The 27,383-nt window shown below is 35.9% G+C and overlaps 1 protein-coding gene across 2 annotated transcripts in view; it reads right to left on the bottom strand.

Annotated features, from left to right (window-relative positions):
• Positions 1–24,571: 24,571 nt before the first annotated feature.
• Positions 24,572–27,383, bottom strand: part of GRIA2 (glutamate receptor, ionotropic, AMPA 2) — a 188,428-nt gene continuing 185,616 nt past the window's right edge. For both annotated transcript variants that reach the window (XM_010836073.1, XM_010836074.1), the window contains exon 16: positions 24,572–27,383. This exon is cut by the window's right edge and continues 1,125 nt beyond it. The gene's annotated coding sequence lies outside the window, so the exon portion shown is untranslated.

The following is a 27,383-nucleotide window of genomic DNA, read 5'->3' as shown; positions in this document are numbered from 1 at the left end:
AGTACCATTTGTTGAAAAGACTATCCTGTCTCCTTTTAATTGTTGTATCACCTTTACTGAAATCAATTTAGTACACTTGTGTTTTGGATACTTTTTTCCATTCTCTTGATCCATCTGTGTATCCTTTCACCAATACCACAGAGTCATGGTTACTGTAACTATTTAATACGTTTTGAAATCAAGTAATTGATTCCTCAAAATTTCCTCTTCTTTTTCAAAATAGTTTTCTTCTATATCAGTTTGTGGAGAATTGACATCTTTACTATGTCTCTTCCAATCCATGAACATGGTATGCCCTTCATTTATTTAGATCTTTTAATTTTTTTCTTCAACATTGCACAGTATTCATCATACAAATTCTGTATGTAATTATATTCAAACCTACATATGTAACTTTTTGAAGAATTGTGAATGAATTTATACTTTTCAGTTTTTACATGTTCACTGTTATATAGAAATGCAATTGATTTTTATGTGTCAACCTTCTCTTCTACATCTTTGTTGAACTTATTCATAGGTTATAGGAGGTCTGAGGGTGTTTGGGGTGGGGGTAGTACATTTCTTGAGATTTTCTACACAGTCAACCAAGCCATCTGCGAATCAGGGCAGCTTTAATTTTTTCCTTTCCAATCTGTGTACTTTGTGTTTTCTTTTCTTCTTCATTGGTTAAAACTTCCAAAACCATGTTGAAAAAGAACGGTGAGGGTGGTAACCCTCTGTCTTATTCTCAATCTTAGAAAGCATTCAATCTTTGAACATTAAGTATAATGTAAATTGTAGGGTTTTTATAGATGTTCTTTGTAAAGTTAATGGAATTTCCCTATTTACCAGCCACTTTATCAGCAGAGCAATGAAACCTTTCCAGAAGTTGAACAAACCATTCTCTAGGCTTATGTTGAAAAGAAAAATCATGTAATTTTGATGTTTCTATCAGTCTAAACTAAGAAGTGTTACTGGGCAATAATCAAAAATTAAAAAGAAATGTGAAATAAAAGGATGAAACTGAGGAAATAAATGTACCTTAAACATAAGATGAAGTCATCATCATAAGACTGACTCCTATGTAATATTTATGTTATATTAGATTCAGTGTGTATATATATCCATTAAATACAACACTTTGATAAAACATATGGAAACCCATAATATCAAATGTATTGATGAAGGGAAGCTAGAATAGAGAGTTAAAGCACAGAATATGGGAGACAGATTTTAAAAAGCTTAAAATATTCATCCCTAACAATGTAGATAAATTTATGACACAGTGACTGTCTCTAGATTAAATGTATTTCTAAGTAATATGTTCATCTTACTTTAAAAATGATGAAAATTTCCCCTTCTTTTCTGTTCAGTCATTGTGGTAATAGAGTTGATTTCAGACCGAAAGATCTCTTTGTCTTTTCAACATGAAATAAAGATATAATCAACCTTGTTACAACAAATGTTTTTCACACTGACTATATCACCTTTACAAGGATAAGAAGAAAGTAGCAGCACTAGTTACATTCCAAGTTATCAAATACTGGTATTAGCAAAAGTCAGTCATAATTAAAATATCAAGAAATTAGATATCCAATGGATATTGTGGAATAAATAATCAAATTATTATAATCTGAAGTATTATTAGAGAAAAACAACCTGATTCACACAAAAATTACAATGTTTCCATAAGATGGTGGATTGAAGAAAGTAGAGTAAAACTGATAATAGACAGTAAAATGCTTTGTTATCTATAGACAGTTACCAGTTTACTGAGTGCAGTGTGTGTTCCAGTAACATTTAACAGCAAGTGTAGCCTGGTGGCTCAGAGGTTAAAGTGTCTGCCTACAATGTGGGAGACCTAGGTTCTATCTCTGGGTAGGGAAGATTCCCCTGGAGAAGGAAATGGCAACCCACTCCAGTATTCTTGCCTGGAGAAGCCCATGGACGGGGTCGCAAAGAGTCGGACACAACTGAGCGAATAGTCTAGTCTTGTAGCTCAGGTGGTAAAGAATCTGGCTGCAACACAGGAGATCTAAGTTTGATTCCTAGGTTGGGAAGATCTGCTGGAGAAAGGATAAGCTAACCACTGTAGTATTCTTGGGCTTTTCTGGTGGCTCAGCTGGTAAAAAATCCACCTGCAACTGCAATGTGGGAGACCTGGGTTCAATCCCTGGGTTCAGTCCCTGAGTTGGGAAGATCCCCTGGAGAAGGAAACAGCTACCCACTCCAGTATTCTGGCCTGGAGAATTCCATGGACTGTATAGTCCATGGGGTCACAAGAGGCTGTGTGACTTTCACTTTCACATTCAACAGGGAAGGCAAAACTGGAGTATGCACACAATTCCTTGCTTCGGTTACCTGTCAACCATGGCTGCAGCTGTCTGGTCCAGTTGTCCAATGTAGCCTGAGTCCCAGCATGGTAGAAGAATGCCAGTAAAAGCCATCAACCCATTGAAGGACTCAGTACACTAGCAGAAACCAACTAATCATGGTGAATCTGGCACCCATGTGTGCAAAGAAAACTGCTAATGGTGCCTGCTTAAAATCCCAGTGTCTCCTTCTCACTCAGTTAATTGTATAACCTTTCCCTTGCGACCTCTAGTTATCTGGTCTTCTTAAGTTTGGTTTTCCAAGACTTATTTTGCTTTTCATTATACATTATACTTCTTCCCTAAATATTTAGGAAATATTTTGCTTTTAGTCCTGTTTTCTTAGTTGCTAGCATATGGGAATATCTATCATGAGTGGGTATTTATCATGTTGTCTAGATTTTTTGAATCTTTAGAGTGTCTGTGATCAGTAGTTTTCTTAAAATTTCACAAAAATCTATTAAAAGTGAGCTTAAGGGTTGATGTTCTATCCTGATCAAGATGGAGAAACAGGGATCAGGTTTATCTTTGTGCCTTGGAAGGTAAAGCAACTGACAAGGACCTACTATACAGTACAAGGAAGTATAGTCCATATCTTACAATAACTTATGATGGAAAGAATTTGAAAAAGAATGTGTGTGTGTATATATATATAATATATATATATATATATATATATATACTTCATTGGTGGCTTATATGATAAAAGTAAAGAATTCATCTGCAATGCAGGAGACCTGGATTCAATTTCTGGGTTGGGAAGTTCCCCTGGAGAAAGACATGGCAACACACTCCAATATTCTTGCCTGGGGAATCCCATGGACAGAGGAGCCTGGTGGGCTACAGTCCATGGGGTCACAAAGAGTCAAACACGACTTAGTGACTAAACCACCACCAACACTGGATCACTTTACTATATGCCTGAAACATCACAAATCAACTATACTTCAATAAAATAATTTTTAAAAAGATTAAAAAATAAACCAAATTTAAGAATTTAGTTCACAAGACAGTTGATATCAGGGAATGAAGGATAGTTACTCCTAAAAGAGGGGAAATAAGTGCGATTAGTCCCTGTTTTGCAGCTTACTTACTGTGGATAGTTTTCAGGACATAGTACAGACAGTGGCAATACAGTGTCTAGACTCTCAGGACATGAACCTGGATGTCCTGAGAGGACAAGGTGGCCAGGAGTTCACAGGGGAGAGTCCTAGGGGGAGGAGAGGTCTCAGAGGAAATACACCAAACATCTACAGAGGAACTCCCTTGTGTTTTCATTTCAGTACTAATCAGCACACAGGATGAGTGAATTATCCAAGTCCTCAGAGAACCATGGAAAAAAAAAATAGGAAAAAAATAGTGCCTGGAGATCACACAGGGCCAAGAATAATGCCTGTTTCTAATAGTCTGAGTGGAATACCTCGTAAAGAATGTAGTATGAGTCAGAGTCCTAGGACAGGCTTGCTTCATTACCATGGGATAAAAATTAACTCCAGACTTAATGGTGCATTGGTCTTGCCTCACAAATCCTGAAACCAAGACTCCAAAGGATCAAATTGATTCCTAGTAACTTAGCTATGGTTTCAGGATACAGAAAATAATATTTATAAAACAAACCATCTCCCCAAACTTAGCACCCAACAAGGTAAAATTCACAATGTCTGACATTTGATTGAAAAAAAAAAAAATTACCCGGCATGTTTACAAAGAAGCAAGAAAAAAAAACCCATTAAGATGAAACCAGAAATGACACAGATCATAGAATTAATAGTCTAGAACATTAGGAGATGTTAATATAATTATATTCCATAAGCTCAAGAAACTATAAAGTAGACTAAAAATGTTGATTAGAACATGGAAAAGATTTTTTAAGAGGACCTAAATTTACCTTCTCAAGATGAAATCTACAATGTCAGAGATGGAAAATAATAGATGGGATTAACCCCACACTACTGAAAGAGGAGCGTGAAAAAGTTAGCTTAAAGCTCAACATTCAGAAAACTAAATCATGGCATCCGGTCCCATCACTTCATGGCAAATAGATGGGGAAACAGTGAGAACAGGGGCCCCCAAATCACTGCAGATGGTGACTGCAGCCATGAAATAAAAAGATTCTTACTCCTTGTAAGAAAAGTGACGACCAGCCTAGACAGCATATTAAAAAGCAGGGACATTCCTTTGCCAACAAAGGTCCGTCTAGTCAAGGCTTTAGTTTTTCCAGTGGTCATATGGATGTGAGGGTTGGACTATAAAGAAAGCTGAATGCTGAAGAATTGATGCTTTTGAACTGTGGTGTTGGAGAAGACTCTTGAAAGTCCCTTGGACTGCAAGGTGATCCAACCAGAATAAAGCAAAAAGTAATGGCATAATATGGTACTTATATACAGAACTAAAATATATCACAATAACAGCACAAAGATCAGAAAAGAGAAAAATAAATATTCTATTAAAAGAAATTCTTATTTTATATATGAAGGACTGTATTATCCTTATATGTTAATATGTTTACTGGAAATCCTAAAGCACCACTGAGGGAACACAGCAAAAAGCTGTATCTCAGAAGTCAAAAAGAGAATTTCATTTTATTATTTCTATATTCTAAAAAAATTCTAAATATTAATAAGCATAGAAAATAGAAAAAAAAAACACATGTAACAAATGTAAAATATGTAGTAAGATAGTAAATTTAAACTCCACCATATCAATAGATATGTTAAATATCTAACTGCCCCAATTAAAGAGTAGAGATTATGAAGTTGAAATAAACAAGACTCGACTATATTGTGCCTATAGTGAATCTGTTTTATTTTTACTTTATTTGTTGGCTATGCTCCAGGGCTTATGGGATCAGTTTCCTGACCAGGGGTTGAACCCAGGCCCTAGGAGTGAAAGTGTGGAGTCCTAACCACTGGACTTCCAAGGAATTCCTGAAACCAATATAAATATAATGCTACAAATAATATAAAGTATGGAAAATGTGTGCATACTGATACTAACCAAAGAAAATTAGAGTGGCTATGTTAGTATCAGAGGCGATAAATTTCAGAGCAAACAAAAACATTTCCAGGATAAGAGCCATTAAATTCATCAAGGAACTGCTCATGCACTCAGTAACAGAAATTCAAAAGACATGAGGCAAGAACTCTTAGATCTGCAAGAAGAAATAGAAACATTTACAGTGATGGATATTTAAAAACCTCATCTCAGTAACTGAAAGAATAAAAATATAGACTCAAACAATTGTCAACCAACTTTATATATACAGATTACTACTCATTACCTGCTGAGTTAAATTCTTTTCAAGTTCACTCAGAATACTTTTCATGGTAGATCAAATTCTGGACCTTAAAAAAATTCTCAGTACATTTGAAAGTACTCAAGTCATACCAAAGTATCTACTCAGATAACAAAGGAATTCAACTAGAAATCAGAAACAAAAACATATCCTAATAGCTCCCAAATATTTGCAAATAAAATAGCATACCACTAAATAACCACTGAACCAAGAAAGAATTAAAAGGGGAATTAGAGAGTGTTTGAATTGAATAAAAGTAAAAATGCAAGTCAAAATTTGTGAGGTGAAGTTAAAGCAGTGCTTAAAAGGAATATACAGAGCAAAATACTTCTATTACAACAAAAGAAAAATCCAAAATTAATGACTTCAGATTTCAGTTCAAGAAAAATAAAGAAAGGCTAGCAAAGCGAAAAGTGACGGAAGAAAGGGCTAAATTTAGTTTTCAATTTCCTAGAGAAATATTAGGTAATATTGAGGTAGAGAATCATCCACTGGAAATTCAATAGAAAGGTATTGTTGTTCAGTCACCAAGTCATGTTTGGCTCTTCATGCCCCCATGGACTGCAGTACACCAGGCTTCCCTGTCCTTTACCATCCCCACCATCTCCCAGAGTTTGCCCAAGGGTAGAAGGATAGGTAACAATGATTTTAACTGAACATTTACCCCATGTTAAGCAGAGTAGGAGTTATGTGTTTATGAATGCTTTGCTCTTTGGATACACTCTGCTGCTGCTGCTAAGTCGCTTCAGTCATGTCGGACTCTGTGCGACCCCGTAGACAGCAGCCAACCAGACTCTGTCATCCCTGGAATTCTCCAGGCAAGAACACTGAAGTGGGTTGCCATTTCCTTCTCCAGTGCATGAAAGTGAAAAGTGAAAGTCAAGTCACTCAGTCATGGCTGACTCTTCGTGACCCCATGGACTGCAGCCTACCAGAGTCCTCCATCCATGGGATTTTCCAGGCAAGAGTACTGGAGTGGGGTGCCATTGCCTTCTCTGGGATACACTCTAGAAGGTATTTACCTTTCTGCTGAAAATACAATGGTGAATCCTGTATTTCAGAGTGAGAGAGATAGTGAACAAGAAAGTAAATAAGGTATTTGTAACTGGTGATGACTCTTATGAAGAAAGTACAACAGGGTAACTTAGTAGAAAGTGGCTGGTGGGTAGCTCTTCTAAATTAGATTCTGGGAAAACATCTAATGACACAAAAACCCAAATGACAAGAAGGGCCTTTCAGAGAGACCCAGTGGGAAAGTTTTCCAAGAAGAATTCCTAAACAAGTACAGTGTGCCCTCCTGCTGAGACTGGATCAGAGTAGGAGAGGTGACAAGTTGGGGAGACGCAGGAACCTTTAGGCCATGAGAAGAACTTTGAATTTAAGCTGAATGAGATGGAAATTCCTTGGAGGGTTTCAAGCAGGAGATAAATGTGACATTTTATTTATATTTTTAAGATATCACTCTGGAGACCATGTATATAATGCTAGGAGAGAAGAATGAACACTTAGGATGCTAACTCAGTCCCTTGGGTGAGAAACGATGGTTGTTGGGTTAACATGTAACTCTGTGGAGACAGAGTGGATTTGGAGTATAATTGGAAGGCAGAGATGGCAGTCCTTGCTCATTTCTTGAATTTAGGAATCAGAAGCTAAGGGGGGCAAGAAAGTCAAGAACAATACTCAGTTTTTAGCTTAGTTTGTATTGGTGCCATACTATGTCTCACTCATTCCTCATTGTATAAGCTTGCCAGCTAGTTAGTCATTAAAACTGTGATATTAGAGATGACAGAAGGGGTGTTAAGTTAGAGAAGAGATTTGCCCAAATAGTTGATTGAACCAAAGTTCAAATCCAGAGACTAGTATGTTTGTTTCCACATCAGCACATTTGGTAGCAATGTACCTTTAAATTTTCCCTAGCTGCTTGGATGAGATTAAAGAATAAAGACCTACAAGGACGAGCTGAACCGTAGAGAATCTGGTACACAGAAGCTAGAAATAACAGAAAAATCTGTCATTAGCCTGCTCCATAAGTCACCAAAAACACTTGTTCATTCTACCCAACCCAGACTCTGCTTGAGAATTTCAGTTCATGAGGGACTCAGAGCAGACCATTACATTTAGCATTTTCTAAGTCGTAAGAGTCTTCCTTTCTGATTTCCTCATTGGTGCAATTACTCTCCCACATAAGACCTCATTCTCAGCTATATCACAATCATTAAAATGTTCAAAGATTAAAAAAAAAATCCTAAGATGGAATTGTTTCCTCACAAGAAACCATTCCAGCTCCCTGAACAGTGTTTTGGAACTGGAATTGGAATAACTTTTGATTTTGAGTTGGTTGTATGTTTTGCTTTCAATAGCCAGTACGCCTTTAAGAAAATTCCTTTATTTTTCTACAGAGAGTATGGGTTTAAAATATTTCTATATTCACATGATTGGAAAGCCAGTATTTCTTTCTATTGCTGAATATCGTAAGATTATAAGAATAATAGTGGATATTTGCCACTAGGCTAATTCTACACTGTTAACGGTAATTACATTGCCTTTCTATGAACTTCCTTCCATTGCCTAAAGTAAAAACAGCCAGGAAATGTGGCCAGTGCCCTCACTAGTAAGTCTGGTCTGGGAAGAGCGATCATGTCAGGAGCTGTGAACTTGGCCTCTGACGAACGATCTCTGTCTTCTCATCCAGAGGGGCAGGAGCAGAGGGAGAGGACAATGGTGCTATGACTTCTGAAGCAGCTCGAAGAAAGACCTCACCTGCAGTGTGGCAATATCTGATTCAATTATCTTTGCTGTTGCTTTAGTAAGGAGCTATGTTTAAAACAATAATGAAAAAATGTTAAGAACATCTTTTGTAACTGATATCTTCCTGTCATGTTGAAGCTCCAATTTATTTTTTTAATGTTTTTGGCAACATGTTTTATTTATGTTTTTAAAGATTTATTTATTTATCTGTCTTAAGTCTTAGCTGCAGCATGCAGGATCTTCAGTCTTCATTGTGGTATTCAAATTCCTGGTTGTGGCATGTGGGATCTTAGCTCTTTGACCAGGGATTGAACCCAGATTCCATATATTGGTAAGTGGGGTCTTTATCATTGGAACAGTCCCAAAGTTACAATTTCTTCACTGATTGCCTTATGCATGCATGCTAAATTGCTTCAGTTGTGTTTGACTCTTTGAGACCCTATGGATTGCAGCCCACCAGGCTCCTCTGTCCATAGGATTCTCCAGGCAACATACTGGAGTGGGTTGCCATGTCCTCCTTCAAGGGATCTTCCTGATCCAGGGATCTAACCTGTGTTTCTTATGTCTCCTGCCCTGGCAGGCAGCTTCTTTACCACTAGCACCACCTGGAAGCCCGATTGCCTTATAAAAAGACTCAATTCATTCAGTTTTATCTTTGCAAGAAAAAGTCTCTCTGCTCTTTGGACAATAATTCCTCTAAAATATTACAACATTTTATGTAGAAAAAACAAACTCTTCATGATATATGTCCTGAAAAATCTTATGTTTACTAAAAGGAAAGATATTCAAAATATATACTGCACCCTAAAATGTATAGTGGGGGAGATTCCTTTGGCATAAGTAAATTCCTCTGTAGGTTAAGATTGCTTCATAAAGATGTTTTCAGATGCTACTTTAGAAGGAATTTTCAGGCTGCAGCTGAACTTCCCTTTCATTATCCCTATTAATTTAAGGAAAATGTAGCACAAAGGAACATTATAATGATTTGTGATTCTTTGTGGTAACTGTTGAGTAGAAAAAAAACAGTAAATGAATGAGATAAGCCCAAAGCCATTAATGAGAAATTGTAATTTTGTCTCATGAAATATAAATTATTATCTAAAATAAAGGCAAGGATACTAAACCTATAAAGAAATGCCAAAGATGTAGATAATTGATTTATGTAATGTGATATTTGGAGAAATGTTTCTAGTATCATCTACTTAGAAACAACCTTCATGTCTGGTGATAGGAAATTAATTATGCAAATGTATTCATTCATAAGCCTTTAAAATAGCATTTTTACATAAGGAAATGTTCATATTATAACCTGACATGATACAACCTGCAATGTAATATAGATTATTCCTATGTTAAGCCAAGTAGTCTTATGTACCTAAGAGCCTTATATCATGAAATCGTCACCACCCTGAGAAACAGTTACTGTTATTGTCATTTTCCTGGTGTGTTAAGAGCAGGAAGAGTAAATAAATTTCCAACTAACACATAATAGGTGACAGAACACACTTAACTGAACTGGGTGCATCTGCTTCCTAAGTTCATGTCCTTAATCACATCTCGCTCCCCTTTCTTTGGCATTGTCACAAGTACTCAGTTTAACCATCTTCAGGGTGACTGAATTTTATTTTTATTGTTTATGGCTTTCATACTAATATGAAGGAATCAAAACACAATGTGATTCCATCCACAAACTTTAATAACAAGATACCCGCTGTAATCCTGATGGGCATAGAAATGTGCAGTCCTGGTATCTTGTTAATGAAAAAAATTTGGGGTTTACACAACTCTCCTGTTTCAGTGACCACAATACCACAGTATGTAAAGGTTCACTGAACCTTCAAGTTGTGAATTCCTACACTGTACCTTTACATATTTAGTCATGTTTTTGGTGCTCACTGATTAATGAAAGCAGAATATTCGATGGGCATTAAGTTCATATATTGTTGGCATGAGCATCTTAGAGGATGCTACCTTTGCCTCTTTCTTTGTGTGACCACTTTCAGCTCATCTGGTTCATCCCAGGTGTCACCTCATACAGGAATTCCCTTTTTTTCTGATGTTTCACTATTGTGACTACCTACAGGAAACCACAAACTGCTGATTTTCTTCCCTCCTCACTGGCCACCTCTTCCCAATCTTCTTCACTGGTTCCTCCTCAGATCCTCAATTCTACACGTGGGAGTGCCCAAGACTCAACACTTAGACCTCTTTGCTAGTTATTTTATTCATTCCTATGCCTTTCAATGCAATCTTTTGGCCAATGATTCTCAAATTTTACATCTCAACAAAAGCATATCCAAGTGCTCACTTGGCAGTCTTCTTTGTGGGTCTAAGTATTTCAGACATGTATGATCAAAGTAATTCTTGATTTTCCATTCTAGCCAATAAACAAAATCAAGCAAGGAAATAAATAATAATCTGTTTTAAAGAACCTGCTCTTGCTTCTTCTCTTGTTTAGTCTCAGTAAATAGTATCAGCATTCAGCTAGTAGCTAAGCTTGTATCCTCACATATGTATCCCCACATCCTTGAGGTTTACCTTCAGGGTCTATGCCTAATTCATTCCTGTCTCACGTCACTCTCAGGCATCATAGTTTACCCCGACTCTTTGTATAACTTCTAATTGAGCTGCTTACTTTTGCTCACACCCCTTTCCATCCACTGTCAGACTTACTGAATTCTTAAAACCAGCTTAAATATTCACCTGCTCGATGACCATGTAAGAGTTACTTAATTTATGCATCCAAGTGTCTTCATTTGTCAAATAGGAAAAACAATATAACTTTCCTCAAGGATGTGGTTTGAGGATGGTATAAGATATTTGGAGCTTCCCAGGTGGCACAGTGGTAAATAATCTGTCTGTCAATGGAGGAGATGCAAGAGATGTGGTTTTGATCCCTGGATTGGGAAGATTCCCCTCGAGTAGGAAATGGCAATCTGCTCCAGTATTCTTGCCTGAAAAATTCTATGGACAGAGGAGCCTGGTATGCTACAGTCTGTGGGGTTGCAAAGAGTCAGATCACCAAGCAACTGAGCATACACACAGAATATATTTGAGATAAAATGCTTTGCAAAGATGGCACATAGCAAGCATTCATTAGTGGTTAGTGATTATTATTTTTTAGCCAATTTTAGTACTGATCTCGGAGAAGGCAATGGCACCCTACTCCAGTGCTCTTGCCTAGAAAATCCCATGGACGGAGGAACCTGGAAGGCTACAGTCCATGGGGTCACTGAGGGTCGGACACAACTGAGCGACTTCACTTTCACTTTCCACTTTCATGCATTGGAAAAGGAAATGCAATCCACTCCAGTGTTCTTGCCTGGAGAATCCCAAGGACGGGGGAGCCTGTTGGGCTGCCATCTATGGGGTCGCACAGAGTCGAACACGACTGAAGCGACTCAGCAGCAGCAGTACTGATCTTCCTTGACTTGTGATGGGGTTACATCCCTATAAAACCATCCTAAGTTGAAAATACAAGTCAAAGATGCTTTTAATACATTTGATCTACCAAACGTAGGGGGGCCCAGCCCCCCTTAAACATGCTCAGAACACTTACATTAACCTACGGGTTGGGTAAAATAATCTAAACCAAAGACTATTCTATAATAAAGTGTTGAATATCTCATGTAATTGATTGGCTACTGTACTGAAAGTGAAAAACAGAATGAGTGTCTGTACAGAATGGTTGTAAGTGTCTGAATCTGTTGTGTGTCTTCCTGATGGCTGGCTGGCTGGCTGGTAGCTGCCACTGCCCAGGATCAGGGGAGAAGACCATATTGCATATGGCTAGCCCAGGAAAAGATCAAAGCTCAAAGTGCTGTTTCTACAGAATATGTATTGCTCTCACAACATGGTAAATTAAAAAAAAAAAAAAAAGACAAAAACAAAGCATGAGGTGAACCATTGTAAGTCAGAGACCTTCTATACATAAATTCCATCATGTCACTTCCTCGTTCCAAATGTTCTGTTGACACCCATCACGCTTGAGTAAAATCCAAAGATCTTAACGTGACCCCAAGCCCTAAAAATCTTGACCACTGGCTCACCAGACCCCATTTCTAACTGCTGTCTCTGAGCTCACGGTGTTCAAGCCAACAAAATTTGGGATTCCCCAAATTTTCTAAGCTCTTTGAGCCTCACTTCACACATCTGGGTACCACTGCTTGCCACTCGTCACCCAGACCTTTGCCAAACTTTCTCGCTGCATTTATATTTTTGCTCATATTTCATCCAGATTTCAAAGGTGACATGCATTCTCTGAATACTCTCTCAACAGCAACACCCTGAATACGCGTCATCTGAAGAGGTAAAGACTTTGCTTTATTTTGCTTCATGGACTCATCACCACTTTATATATATATATATATATATTCATATATAATATTAGATATATATATATATTCATTGGTTTATTTCCAGTTCTTAAAAGAGAGGAATATCCATGAAATAAAGACTTATTTCATCAATATTTTTCTGCAACTCCATGTTTCCAGCACTGGGATAGGCCTTACTATTTATAAGTGTGCAATAAATATATGTGGGGGATGACTACATAAAATATTCTATAATTGCCTTTTTACATGTTCATCTTCTCCAGTATCTGTCTGCAATGCAGGAGACCCTGGTTCCTTTCCTGGGTCGGGAAGATCACTGGAGAAGGAATAGGCTACTCACTCCAGTATTCTTGGGCTTCCCTTGGGCTCAGCTGGTAAAGAATCTACCTACAATGAAGGAGACCTGGGTTCGATTCCTGGGTTAGGAAGATCCCTTGAAGAAGGGACCGGCTACCCACTCCAGTATTCTGGCCTGGACAATTCCATGGACTGTATAGTCCATGGGGTCCCAAAAAGTTGGACACGACTGAGTGACTTTCACTCCCCCAGTAAATATCATCTTCTCTATTTTCATTGCTTGATGAATAATGAACAAACCTAACAAATATTTATGAGGGAGAATTATTAGTGAATGAATGAACATAATATAGTCAGAAGAGAATTTCCATGTAATTAGAGAAGACGTAGTTAGCTGCATAGCCTTATATGTTAAAACCCAAACAATTCATCTACAGGAAATTAAAACTGTCTCTTTTCTTTTTTTTTTTCAGATTATCATTTCTGGTAAACATTTTGTTCCTTCTGACTGATTAAATTCAAGTTAGATACTACAAATATGAATATGTAGTTGCATAGTAGAAATAGCTTCCAGTATCCTTCACACCTAAAAACAGATCCAATAATTAAAAGTCAATAAATGTATATTTTGAGTTGCCATTGATAAAAACTCAGTAAGCTCAATTCAACATGCAAAAGTCTCCTTGACTTTTAAAATGAGTGAGTTTTTTCATTGATTATATTGTGGCCTAAATTCTGAATTCCAATGGCAAAGGTAATAATGTTTGAAAGAACAGACAGAGGCCACGGGGTTGCAGGCAGGAGCAGCATGGCAGTATCTGGTAGAAAAAAACTTCATTAGTCAAACCCTCTGAAGGTGCACAAGCTGGAATCAAGATTGCCGGGAGAAATGTCAATAACCTCAGGTATGCAGATGACACCACCCTTATGGCAGAAAGTGAAGAGGAATTAGGGAGTCTCTTGATGAAAGAGAAAGAGGAGAGTGAAAAAGTTGGCTTAAAGCTCAACATTCAGAAAACTAAGATCATGGCATCTGGTCCCATCACTTCATGGCAAATAGATGGGGAAACAGTGGCAGACTTTATTTTGGGGGGCTCCAAAATTACTGCAGGTGGTGACTGCAGCTATGAAATTAAAATACATTTACTCGTCTGAAGGAAAGTTATGACCAACCTAGACAGCATATTCAAAAGCAGGGACATTACTTTGCCAACAAAGGTCCGTCTAGCCAAGGCTATCGTTTTTCCAGTAGTCATATAGATGTGAGAGTTGGACTATAAAGAAAGCTGAGTGCCAAATAATTGATGCTTTTGAACTGTGGTGTTGGAGAAGTCCCTTGAGAGTCCCCTGGACTGCAAGGAGATCCAACAAGTCCATCCTAAAGGAGATCAGTTCTGGGTGTTCATTGGAAGGACTGATGTTGAAGCTGAAACTCCAGTACTTTGGCCACCTGATGTGAAGAACTGACTCATTTAAAAAGACCCTGATGCTGGGAAAGATTGAAGGAGGGAGGAGAAGGGGAAGACAGAGGATGAAATGGTTGGATGGCATCACCGACTCAATGGACGTAAGTTTGGGTAAACTCCGTGAGTTGGTGATGGACAGGGAAGCCTACTGTGCTGCAGTCCATGGGGTCGCAAAGAGTCGGACACGACTGAGCGACTGAACTGAACTGAACTGAAAGTGCTTATGCTTTAAAATATTTCTTAATATAGGATTTTTCCAAGATCTTCCTGAAGAGTGGTTAGAAATACATTTTTGTTTGAAATTCTCTCTGACAAAACTAGCTTGAAAAAAATAGCAGAAAGTATCTCTTCAAGAAATAATTGAGATATTTTTACTACTGAAAGGGAAGGTGTAAAGATTCATTTGATCTTTTTTAAGAAGAAAGAGAAAAACTCTATTGAGAAGAGGTGTTTCAGTCTGCTCTGGTTACACAAAAACATATTTCAGGGTAAACAAAAATACCATTTGGGAAACCCACACACAGGTGATTTCCTGCCCTGAATAGGAAAGTGAGGACATGACTGTAACCACACTAATGGTAGCTTATTACATACAGAGATCAGGAAGTTCAGGTTCTGACACTTCCTAGCTCCTGAAATATGGGCATGTATTTTTAATGGCTCTTTATTAATCACTTTTGTCATCATGACACCTATCTAAGATGACTGCTCTAAGGAAAAAATTAATGTCACCTTTGTTCCAGAACACCACACTCTGGGGAGCAGGAACATGGCCCTTGCTGATGCGCAGCTGCTAAATGAGATACTCCTGTTGGCTGGAATATAAATTGATACAGCCACTGTGGAGAACAGTATGGAGGTTCCGTAAAAAAATTAAATGTATAGTTGCCATATGATCCTGCAGGATCACTCCTGGGCATATATACGGAGAAACTCTAGTCCAGAAAAATACCACATACCCCGATACTTACAGCAACACTATTTATAATAGCCAAGACATGGGAACGATCAAAATGTCCATCAACAGAGGAATGAATAAAGAGGCTGTAGTACATATATATAATGTAATATTACTAAGCCATAAAAAACAATGAAATTATGCCATTTGTAGCAACATGGAAGGACCTAGACATTATTGTAACCCAGAGAGAGAAAGACAAATAACATACAATATTGTTTACTTGTGGAATCAAAGAAAAAGAGATAAAAATGAACATATTTAAGAAACAGAAATAGATCCATACATAGGAAACAAATTTATGGTTACTAAAGGGGAAAGGGAAAAAAAGGAAAAGTTAGGAGTTTGGGATTAACATACACACTAATATATATATACATCTAATAGATTAAAAAATAAGGACCCACTGTATAGCACGGGGAGCTACACTCAATATTCTGTAATAACCTATAGGAAAAGAAGCTGAAAAAAAGAAATATATGCGTGTGTAATTGAATCAATGTGCTGTACACTTGAAACTAACACAATATCGTAAGTCAACTATATCTTAAATATATATATATAATTTAATTTTTTAAAAATAAAAAATATGAGTATAAGGTAGAGAGAGCTTCCTGAAGCTGATGTGCAGGAGAGAACTGGTTCCAGCACCAATGCCACACCCAAGACTTTTCTGGTGTTTTCCAGCTCCCAAGGTTTGCAGGGCATGGTCTCCTCTGCTTGAAAGGCTCTTCCTCTGTTACTTTCTCTCTGTGCCCCCACATCCTACTTATTTGTCTTCTAGGTCTCAGCTTTCCTGTCATCTTCCCAAGGAGGCCCATGCCACCCCACTCAGACTGGAAAGGCCCACCTCGTTCTCAGGGAACATTCTTTGCTTCACGACTCAGTTTTTCCTGTGATTATTGTGCAAAATCTCTCTCACCCATCACACTAGTAATTCTAAAAAGGGCAAGGACTGGTGTGTTTTCTTCAATACTTTATCTTCAGAGTAGAATAAAGATGCTGCCCACATAAGTGAATGCTCAATAAATGTGTGTGGGATGAATTAACAGATAATTTAAATGCACATCTCAGAAAAATAAGGAATAGGACAGGAGACATCAAAGGACTGAGACATATGAGAGGGACCAGTGAAAGCAAAGACATTTAAAGAAGATCTTGAACAATTTGCCTTTTCCTATAAAACAGAGGAAGCTTCATTGCCAGAGGAACTGTGTATTATTGTGTGGTACAGAGCCTGTCATGTAATGAATGTTCAACAAATATTCATTCAGTGGATGAATATATAATTAAAAGAAGCCACGCACAGTTAACATAATCCCACTGGATGCTGATATAAGACAACCTAGATGTGATTTTTAACACAAGGAAGAATACTTGATTGTTAAAAATGAAATAAATTGTAATTTCAGGAACAAAAACATTAAGGACTACTTGGAGACTGTTTTTTTTCTGTTGGATTTATAGAATGTTCAAAATGCCTTGATTACTATATGTATATATTCAACGTGGCTTAGATGGTAACAAATCTGCTTGCAATGCAGGAGACCCAGGTTTGATCCCTACGTCGGAAAGATCCCTGAAGGAAGGCGTGGCAACACACTCCAGTGGTTTTTTTTTTTTCCTAGAGGATCCCTTGGACAGAAGAGTCTGGCAGGCTACAGTGCATGGATTTGCAAAGAGTCAGACATGACTGAATGACTAAGCACACACACACAAAACAGAGATACAGATTGTGAAGGGAAATAACCAGCTCTGAAAGGATTTCTCCTACATATACAAAAATGTGAAAATGTTATTTACTTTTTTAATGTTTATTTTTATTTATTTAATAGTAGCTTAAGAGTCAAACATAACCAAAAATGGACAGAAGGAGGCACAACGTTTACTGAGAACGTAATTTCAGTTTTGAATCTGATCATATTGTCCCTGGAAATTTCTAGCTGTAGGTGGAGCTTAGGGTCAGATATGTCATTTCTTTTGCTTCTATTTCATTCAGGTATGATGAACATGATATTATTGAACTCATAGCATCCTTGTAGTAGAAGCACTGATATATGTAAAATGTTTAAAAGTGACTGGCAGCTAGCTGATAGTCAATGAACATTAGCCATTATTATAAATAATATCACTGATATCAATAAGTATACTAGATAATTAAATAACTAGATTTAGAATGGAGAATAGAGAGCAAGTCGGTCCACACACATTGGGGAAAAGTCAGCAGAGATGATGATTAAATCTATAGGAAAAAATGGGTTTACCCAGAGAGAGAGTCTACAGGTTGGGAAGAATTGAGATAGAAGGGAAAAAAGAAATCTTCCAGGAATATTTAATTCTATATTGTAGTTACTAAGAGTTTATTCAGTTAAGGAGGCTAAGAAGAAATGGAAACAGTACAGGCCTTTTGGAAAGGAAATCATAAAAATGGTTAAACTAAATGAATTTCAGTTGATTAGGAGATATTTACAGGAATCTGGTCACAAAATATGATTTTAAAAAGCAGGAAAAAAATACTTATTTATACCAAATAACCCCTGTAGTCAGTTATATTTTCTCCTATGAGTGGGTTTTTAGCAATATTTTATATTTTTATGTAATTAGAATGCATGCAATTTCCATCTCCAAATTAGTCCCCCAAACCTTAAATTTAGTTTTGGGACAGTCTGGAGGGAGCTTTTTTTTTTAATCTTAGAATTAAAATCATACTGTCTTAGATTTGTCAGGGAGGCAATGTTTGTTTGCTGAATGTGAATGCATTAATAAATGAATAAAATTGATGAGATTAACCAAAAAAAAGCATTATGTAAAAATAATGTGCTCTAAAGAAGTTTCTTGGGAGAAGGGGATAATTTGTTAAATGTTGTTTCTGTTTTCTTAGTAATTCTGCTCTGGCTCCAAGCTGGACCAAAGAGAAGCTACTGTGAAGCCCTGTTTTAGATGGCAGTTAGCAATTCTGTTATCCCTGGACACGTCTGTCAGGAGCTCATCCTCACCTGAGTGATGTACTTCCCACAGCACATCCTACCTGCCCTCCATCCACCATCCACAGCTCCCCCCCGCCCCGACCAGACTTCGCTCTATACCATCTTCTCCATGTATATCCAGAGATGTTCTTCAGTGATGTCTGAGTGCCTGCTCTGGGTACCTGTTGATGGTTTGGTGAGTGAAACCTTAGTTTATTTTTACTTTTAAGGATATATGTTTATCACATAGTGTTACTGTAGCCAGTATTTTCCCATGTGAAATTTACACATGCTCCATAGGAAACTTGCTTCCTCCTCCTACCAGCTCCATGACCTTGAAAAAATTATTTTACCTTTCTGCGCCTCAGATTCTTCATCTGCAAAATGAGAATTAAAAGCATAGTGTATACATCAGGTAGCACTACTGGTAAAGAGCCTGCCTGCCAATGCAGGAGATGTAGGAGATGCAGGCTTGATCCCTGGGTCGGGAAGATTCCCAGGAGGAGGGCATGGCAACCCACTCCAATATTCTTGCCTGGAGAATTCCACGGACAGAAGAGCATGGCAGGCTACAGTCCATGGGGTCGCAGAGAGTTGGACAGGACTGAAGTGACTTGGCACGTACCTCACGACACATTTGCATCATGCACATCACACACATTTAATGTGATGTCGAACAGAATATGTGCTTTGTAAGTGCAAGCTATCATCATCCGTATTTTTAAACAGGGTTTTAAGTGCTCAAAGACAAGTAAGATATATTTACTCCCTGCCTTCAGGAAGCTCGCACTTCAACAAAGGAAATTGACATTTAAGCAAATCATGGAAAATACAGCATCACTAGCTGCAGAATTGGAACACAAAGCATTTAGTCAGGTTTGCTTGGGGTAAACATAAACCCTGGAGAAGGAAATGGAAACCCACTCCAGTATCCTTGCCTGGAGAATCCTGTGGACAGAGGAGTCTGGTGGGCTGCTGTCCATGGGGTCACACAGAGTTGGACACAAGTAAAGTGACTTAGCATACATGTACACTTGGGATTCAGTGGTTGTAGGGGATTCAGATTATGTGGTACAAGAAAGGGACATCTTTACGTGCTAGTTGAGAGATTAGCTGGCTTATGTTAAATTATGTATCAGAAAGATTTGTGTCGAGTCTTACTGATAATAATGGAGAAATAAAAAGGGCAATTGTGGTCCCACAGATGCCTGAGGAATGAGAACTGGCAAAGTGGAAAGGCACATTATCAACACATAAACGTGGAATATAAACTGAAAATAGGAAACCATGGATGCTTTTCAGGCACAAATGATAAATCTTATGACTGAAAATGTTTTTGTGTTTTGCCATTGTATCGGGAAAGACAGTATGGTAATAGGAATAATATGATAATGCATTAACAAAATGAATGTAAGCTTGAGAATTAAACATAAAAATGTGTTGAAATATACAAATTATTGTAAAAATAATACATTTTATATGCAGATGCTTTATATAAACTAAAAGCCCAGATATTAGTATTTTAAAATTTCATAGAACTGAACAATACTATCTTTATGTACATATTAAAAAATAAACATTAAAATGCATATTTGACACTGTATAGTCCATCCAGGGTTTTAATCAGTTCTTCAAGTTTTTATTTGCAAAATGTTTTTACATTTTCTAGGCACTATTTACTAATTAATAATGAATTGATGCTTTTGAACTGTGGTGTTGGACTGCAAGGAGATCCAACCAGTCATTCCTAAAGGAAATTAGTCCTGAATATTCATTGGAAGGACTGATGCTAAAGCTGAAACTCCAATACTTTGGCTACGTGATGCGAAGAACTGACTCATTTGAAAAGCCCCTGATGCTGGGAAAGATTGAAGGCATGAGGAGAAGGGGATGACAGAGGATGAGGTGATTGGATGGCATCACTGACTCAACGGACATGAGTTTGAGTAAACTCTGGGAGTTGGCAATGGACAGGGAGGCCTGGTGTGCTGCAGTCCATGGGGTTGCAAAGAGTCGGACACGACTGAGTGACTGAACTGAACTGACCTGAAAGATGAACGTGTTATTTCCTTACCAATTATTAGACTGAAAGATTTTTCTCCTTATAGATATTTGACATCAAAAAAAATAAGTATGTTCAAAAATTTTTATAGCAATAACATTTAAAACTGTCTATCAACTCTCATGATGTTTCTCTGGCCAGTTCTTTGTCATTATTTCCCTCAGAGTAAGTTTTGTTTCTGGATACAAATCCAATCACAAGAGTGCATCCTAAGCCAAAAAGTAAGCTAATAATTACCCACAAAGTCCCTCTGGATTAAGTGTGCCTACTCTTCAAAAAAATTAAAGGTGTTTGAGAACTAAAGAGATTGTGTCTGATGGGAGTAAGGAATCGGCCCTGGGTTATAATCCTGGATCGTCCATGACCATCTCTGCATAGTTGGCCAAAGATTTAACTCCTCTGCCCTGAAGATGATCACAACTCTTTGAAGCTTATACTCGTAATTAAATATCCTCTGATATTGGAAACTGTTACTCAGATACTTGGAAGGATACCCTTTTTTCCTAGCTCCAGATACCCTTTTTTCCTAACTCCAGAAAACTGTTTCCAGATTTTGAAGCACAATTTTATTCACCATAAGTTATTATTTTTTGATGAAGAAAATACAAAACATGTTTACATGAATACCATGTAAACATGACTCCAAAATTCTTCCCTGCATGGAGATGTTTTGACAGCTAAGTATGAAGTATGAATATTAGAAATTCAATTTTGAAGAATCAAATACTTTGAAATAAATCTTAAATAAAAAACAGCAGGGTATAATTTGGGGCTTGATTTAGTTACTTTGACTCATATGTCCTATGTTACTAATTGCTTTTCTTTCAAAAGCTCTTTTAAATTATCCTTAATAATGTACTTCAATCCATTGAATATTTTTTGAGTTAAAAAAACTTGAAGGTATGTTAGCAATGTTATAAATAATTAGCAGAATAAATGCTATAGAGGATGTGGAATATTTTTAATACACACATGAACATACACAAACACAGAAACACAAACAATATTAAATAAAAAAGAACAAAGACATGCTTGTCTCTTTAACACAAATAGCTGACAGAATAATGCACATAAAACAGACTTGAAAGGCATTTCAGATACAGACTAAGTATAGTTATAAACTCAAGAGTGCATTTTAATTTAGAAACAACCCCAAATAAAGATGACAAATGTCACACTGATTATCTATACCAAACCTCACTGAGAACTAAGGCACGCATTTTCAAGATGGCTATGTAAATGTCGATATGTTATCTCTCATCTCAGGATCACGTAGAACTCAGTGTCACATGTGACTGCCTTTCATGACTCAGACTTCAGTAAAATTGTCCTCTGATAGTTGAGAGAACAGGCAAGTCTAATTTAGGAAGGGAGAAATGGTGGCGGGGAAGAGAGACACAGGGAAAGCAAGAGCATATAGTTCATAATACTACAGATTTCCATTTTCATAAGAATCTCAACCACCTTGCAAATCATTTTCATTAGGCTATTTCCTTGTAAATCTATATATATTTACACAAAAGTGCTTTTAGATACGGGTCAACTATATCCAACAGCTTCAGGTTTAAATAAATACATTTTTTTTCCTTTTTGTAATACAAAATTCTTGATAATAAGATGTTGGGGAGTGGGGAAGGTGATGTTTACATAAAAAACCTCTAAACTGCATTATATTATCTCAAAAAAAAGAAGAAAAATGGAAAACAAACATACATTAATTTATAATCGATGTTGGTTCTGATTCTTACCTAATAGTCTTTCTTATCTATTAATGTTGGTAATATAAGGAGTGATAATTAAAATACTATGATTATAATACATAGCTTCCTAAATGAAACAAAAAAATTTTTTTCTTTGATTTAGGAAATTCAACAAAAGTGTAGATCCCTCCAAAACACTTTCCATCTGAAGTAAAATACCCTCAATGAATTTAGGTGTGACGATGTAAATGTTTAAATAAAATTTTTAAAATAAGTAGTAACATTCATTTTAAGAATTTTTATGAATAAATTCTCAATTGACAGGCTTGTAGATATGAAATTACCAGCTTGTTTTAAAATACTTTTTCTTCAATTTTTTTGTTGCAGTTTAAATGTCAGATGCTATTTAGCTGCTGACCAAAAATATATTGAATGATATTTGAATAAACTCTTATCTAAAGAAACAGATTCTAGAGATATACCATAATCATATATATGGCAACAATTTAGAATTACTAAACTGTGGTATTTGTTAATGGACTTACTCTTTGAAAATAGAGATAGAAATATTGATTGATTGTCTAATTTATGGACAAGCACAATTTATGAAACTTAGGATTTTTTTTGAGAAAGGAAAATATTTTGAGTCAATATTTAAAGAGATTGTTGATGAATGTTATCAGATATCTACTTTAAATTTAAATTTGAATGTCTTGAGTTAAAAATTGTTGGACACAGGGATATAACTCTTTAATTGTCAGAGTTATCCACATACTTAGATTATTTCTAAGTTGAATCGGATCAAAATCCACATGCTTTAAAGAAAACATCATTCCTAATCATCAGAATAGAGGTTTCCAGCTTAACCATTCCTTCAATTTCTATTTATTCAAGATACATTCAATAAATACTTGTTCAACTGAATGAATGCATAACAGAATTAGTGAATGTCTTGAGATAATAAAATATATTTGGAACTGAATACTAAACTTGATTTTTCTGCACCAAGTGGAACCCCAATGCATAAACTCATTTCTTTACTTTTTAAAGAAGAGAAATGTTGCCTTATGTTTTAACTGATCATATTACATTTCCTTTCATCATCCCAGGAGACAGTCCTAGCATCCACATCCTCCAGGTGAGAAGACAAGAGACCAAGGGAGACGTGAACAAAGGCAGGAAAAGCTAGAATCCTGGTTTTGACTCCCTCCCAAGTGGTTAATCCACTCCCCCACATTCCAATTTACAATAAAATGAAATTGGCACATGAACCTGAAAAGGAAGAAAAAAAAGAAAGAAACATGACCAAATTGTGATGAATTCAGACATATCCAATGAAGTAACAGTGCATTTATGCATATCCAAAAAGGAACTTGGTTCTGAAATAGAAAAACTGATGAATACCTAGTAGGGAAAAAAGACAATTAAAAAATAATCTGAACGTGCTCGAGGGTAGAATTAAAATAGAAAATTGACTTGCGTTCATTCTAAAGTGACTTAAAGAAGGAATTCTGATGAGCAAACATTAAAGATGAAAGAGCCTTCCTTTTCCTACAGAAATTCTGTAAATGGTACATGGAGGAATATAACAAATTTGCAATTATTGAATCAGAATATGCCCGTGATGCAGAAATACAGCTTGACAGAAAATTTTTACTTCACTCTAGAAATTCTTAGTCATTTTTTGTGGTTATTAAGAAGACTCTGAGACTGTCTTGTCTTAACTTTGACAAAATGAACTGCATTCTAAGTGACCTCAAAGTAAAATCTCAGGAAAGATTCTACTTCTCAAGTCAGAAGTAGATGGGTTAGCATGAAATAAAAGCCAAAAGGTGAGATGAATGAAACTTTAAAACTAGCTACCATTAGAAGTATAATATATAAAAAATTGCAAAAGAACAAGAAGAGAATGTAAAATGGTGAAGCAAGGAGGAAAAAATATATATATAAACACGCATATTCTTATGATCTAGATTTATACCAGGCACTTGCCTACTTGCACTGGATATTTGGTCATTTGTGTTAGTCTCTGGGCTTGAATATCTTCATTTTTATGTAAATATGTTTGAACCTTCATGTACTTAGAGGGCCATATGATATCTATGAGTTGTTTGAAACACAGAAATAGAGAAGTATAATTTATTGATTAATACCTAATAGAATCCCCAATGTCATGATCTAGTCCAAGCAACATATTATGAGGGTGAATCCCTTTTAAAAAATCTGACACAACTGTCAGAAAACATTTAGTGCAACCCCAAATTCTCATTCAGAATATCATGATGATTCATTTATACTTACCCATCTTTAATGTTGGTGATTAAAAATAAATCATTTTTTAGCATTGGAACACTTTGCACAAAATGTACTCTACTTTTAAGCAGATGTTTATATCATTTGATTTCCTTTAATAAGCTTATTTAGAATTCATACACCTGGAGAAGGAAATGGCAACCGACTCCAGTATTCTTGACTGGGAAATCCCATGGACAGTGGAGCCTGGTGGCTACAGTCCATGGGGTCACAAGAGAGTCAGACAAGACATAGTTACTAAACAACAACAAAGACTTCATATAAAATTTGTGGGACTTAACCAATAAACTCTCCAAAGTTCATAGTATATTACTAATAAACCTTACATCATCAATTAAAATTGGCAATATAGAACATGTGTAACTAATTCAATCCATACACCTACTCATTTCATTTCAATTAGAGGAAAATGGAATATTTACCTAAATTGCACCTAATTATACACAACAGAATTTCAGGCTCTCTAATAAATAAACTCTTACCCAGTCTAAAACAAGTTTAAAGACCCACACGTACCTTTTAAGGCATTAAAGTATTGAGTTTTGTTTATATTTCCTAGGCTGATAACTCTAGGATATGATGAGATAGGAAATAGAAAACTGGGAAGAAAATCACATTGTATAGTTTCTAATTATTTTCAATAATGTTTTTTTAATGGTATTGTCAAGGTGTTGTATTAAAGTCATCCTATAGGGTTATTATGCTGTTAATGCTTCTCTTCATTTGCTCTATTTATTACCATGACCACCAAAATATTCACAGCATTTGCAAAGTTATGATTGCAGAATGTTAAGATTACTGTATATTTAAGCAGAGCATTAGTACACTCAACTTTGAAACATTAAATATATTCAAACTGCAAACTTTTATACAAGAAATTTTAATGTGCAAGTTTGAGGAACTAAAATGGTTTAATTTTAGAATATATCTTAAAGCACTGTCTAAATATTTAGATGATCGTTTTTGTAGACAGACAAAGTTGCAAGATTTTTACTTTCTCATCAATACTCTCTTTCAATAAAATAAGACATGAACACTTTTTGGAAACACGTATGCCTGGAAATGTGTTACACTGTGGAATTTTTAAAGCAAGTTACTTTTCTGCTCTTCTGTTATGGTTATAACAGCAGCTGAGCTGACAAAACACAGAGCAAAATGAGGAACAAAATTAATAGTTATATTTCTACATATGCCTGAAACACTTAGTGAGTGTAAGCTCGGAATGTTGAAAATGTTAATGATTTTAGCTTAAAAAGTTATTTCTACTTTATTACAAGTGTATTATGCTAATGTATACACGGAGCAAAGGAGGTCCTTGTTGAGTAGAAACAGCTGGGTTTGCTTGGAACTACACGTAAGTACTTTTTTGTTTGTTTGTTTCTCATTATTATTAGTTTTAAGAACTATCTCATAAAAATAAATAAAGATCTTTGTCTTTTTTAAGAACATGTTTTATGTATGACTGAAGTTTTTACAACATCCGAAAAAGCCATCCGATGTTAGATTTAAAAATAAAATCAAAAGCATTTTCTGACATAGTACACATGAAAAATTGGAAATTCCAATATCTTCAATAGAAGTTGTAGAAAGTGTATGTCTCCTTGGAGCCTGACACCCACTTAACACAGCAGAAAATAAGGTACCATATACTGTAAACAAAAAAGTACATAAAGGACAGTTGTAAATTTACATAAGAATAGTTCATAAACATTTTGGTCTTTCCATAACAGTTTTTATATAAAATGAATAAAAAAACCTTTAGACAGCTGTCATCACTCTTGTTTGACCACATTTCACTTGATGCACACATATATATTTATATAACAATATATTGATGCACCGTTACATGGGTATTATACTATGATTACTGCTTGTAACTGAGATGTGCATTATCCAATCAACATTATCCATAGTTGAAATACTCTTACATTTATGTATTCTTGTCATGTTGTATCTATAAAAACATGAAAATATAACTTTACATTATTTCAATTTATTTACATTAGTTCAAGCTTGACAGAGAAAAATTGATAAGCTACAATTTGTAGAAGAGTAGGCCCAGAGGTACATTAAATAGCATTGATTGTATATTGTCATCTTTTTCATTTTTAAAAATCATTTTAAGTATACTATGGAAACAATTAGTCTGCAATTTGGTCATTCTAGCATTGATGATTTAAACTTAAAATGCACCTCCAACATTCCTGATGAGGAGAAATGCACTAAAATTATATTGTTTTATCCTGGAATTTGTGATTAGGGACAGCTAAATTTAAGGAAGTATATCATGATACCTCACACCACCACTTTCCATGCAAGTGATTGCTATTAAGACTCCACATTTCTCTTTCCCTTTGTGATACATAATAAATAAGAATGTTTTTAAGACACTTAGTAAAACACCAAGTGGGTGCCTGCAGAGATAGCAAAAATAAAAATATTAAAAATTATGACTGAATGTTAATAATTTTAAACTCTGAATTAATTATATTGTAAAGGGCTTCGGTGGAAATAAATGGTCTTTTATGAAGGGAAAGATAGATCCTTTAAATTTCTCAACTAGAGAAATACAAGATCTTTAGTCATGAGTTATAGATATGTGTTTTAGCCACACTGGGCATTTTAAAATAGCTATTCCACTCAAGAAATAAAAGTATAAAAAATATTTATTTTAAGGTCATTTATATTGATGACAATTGGAAGAAACTGTATTGCAGGTGACTCAAAAGTGCTTAAATTATTCATAATATATAAGATTTATGCCAGCTCTTAAAATTTTAAAAACAAAAACACAGATTTAGTTTATGGAATTTGATCAACAGGCATCTATCTACTTTCAAGGCATTTCTAATTTTACCTACAACTGATACTTCTCTCTCTCAAACACTTT

This window comes from Bison bison, unplaced genomic scaffold, assembly GCF_000754665.1.
Source record: "Bison bison bison isolate TAMUID 2011002044 unplaced genomic scaffold, Bison_UMD1.0 scf7180017864060, whole genome shotgun sequence".
NCBI lineage: Eukaryota > Metazoa > Chordata > Mammalia > Artiodactyla > Bovidae > Bison > Bison bison.
This window is presented reverse-complemented; position numbering and strand designations above follow the sequence as displayed.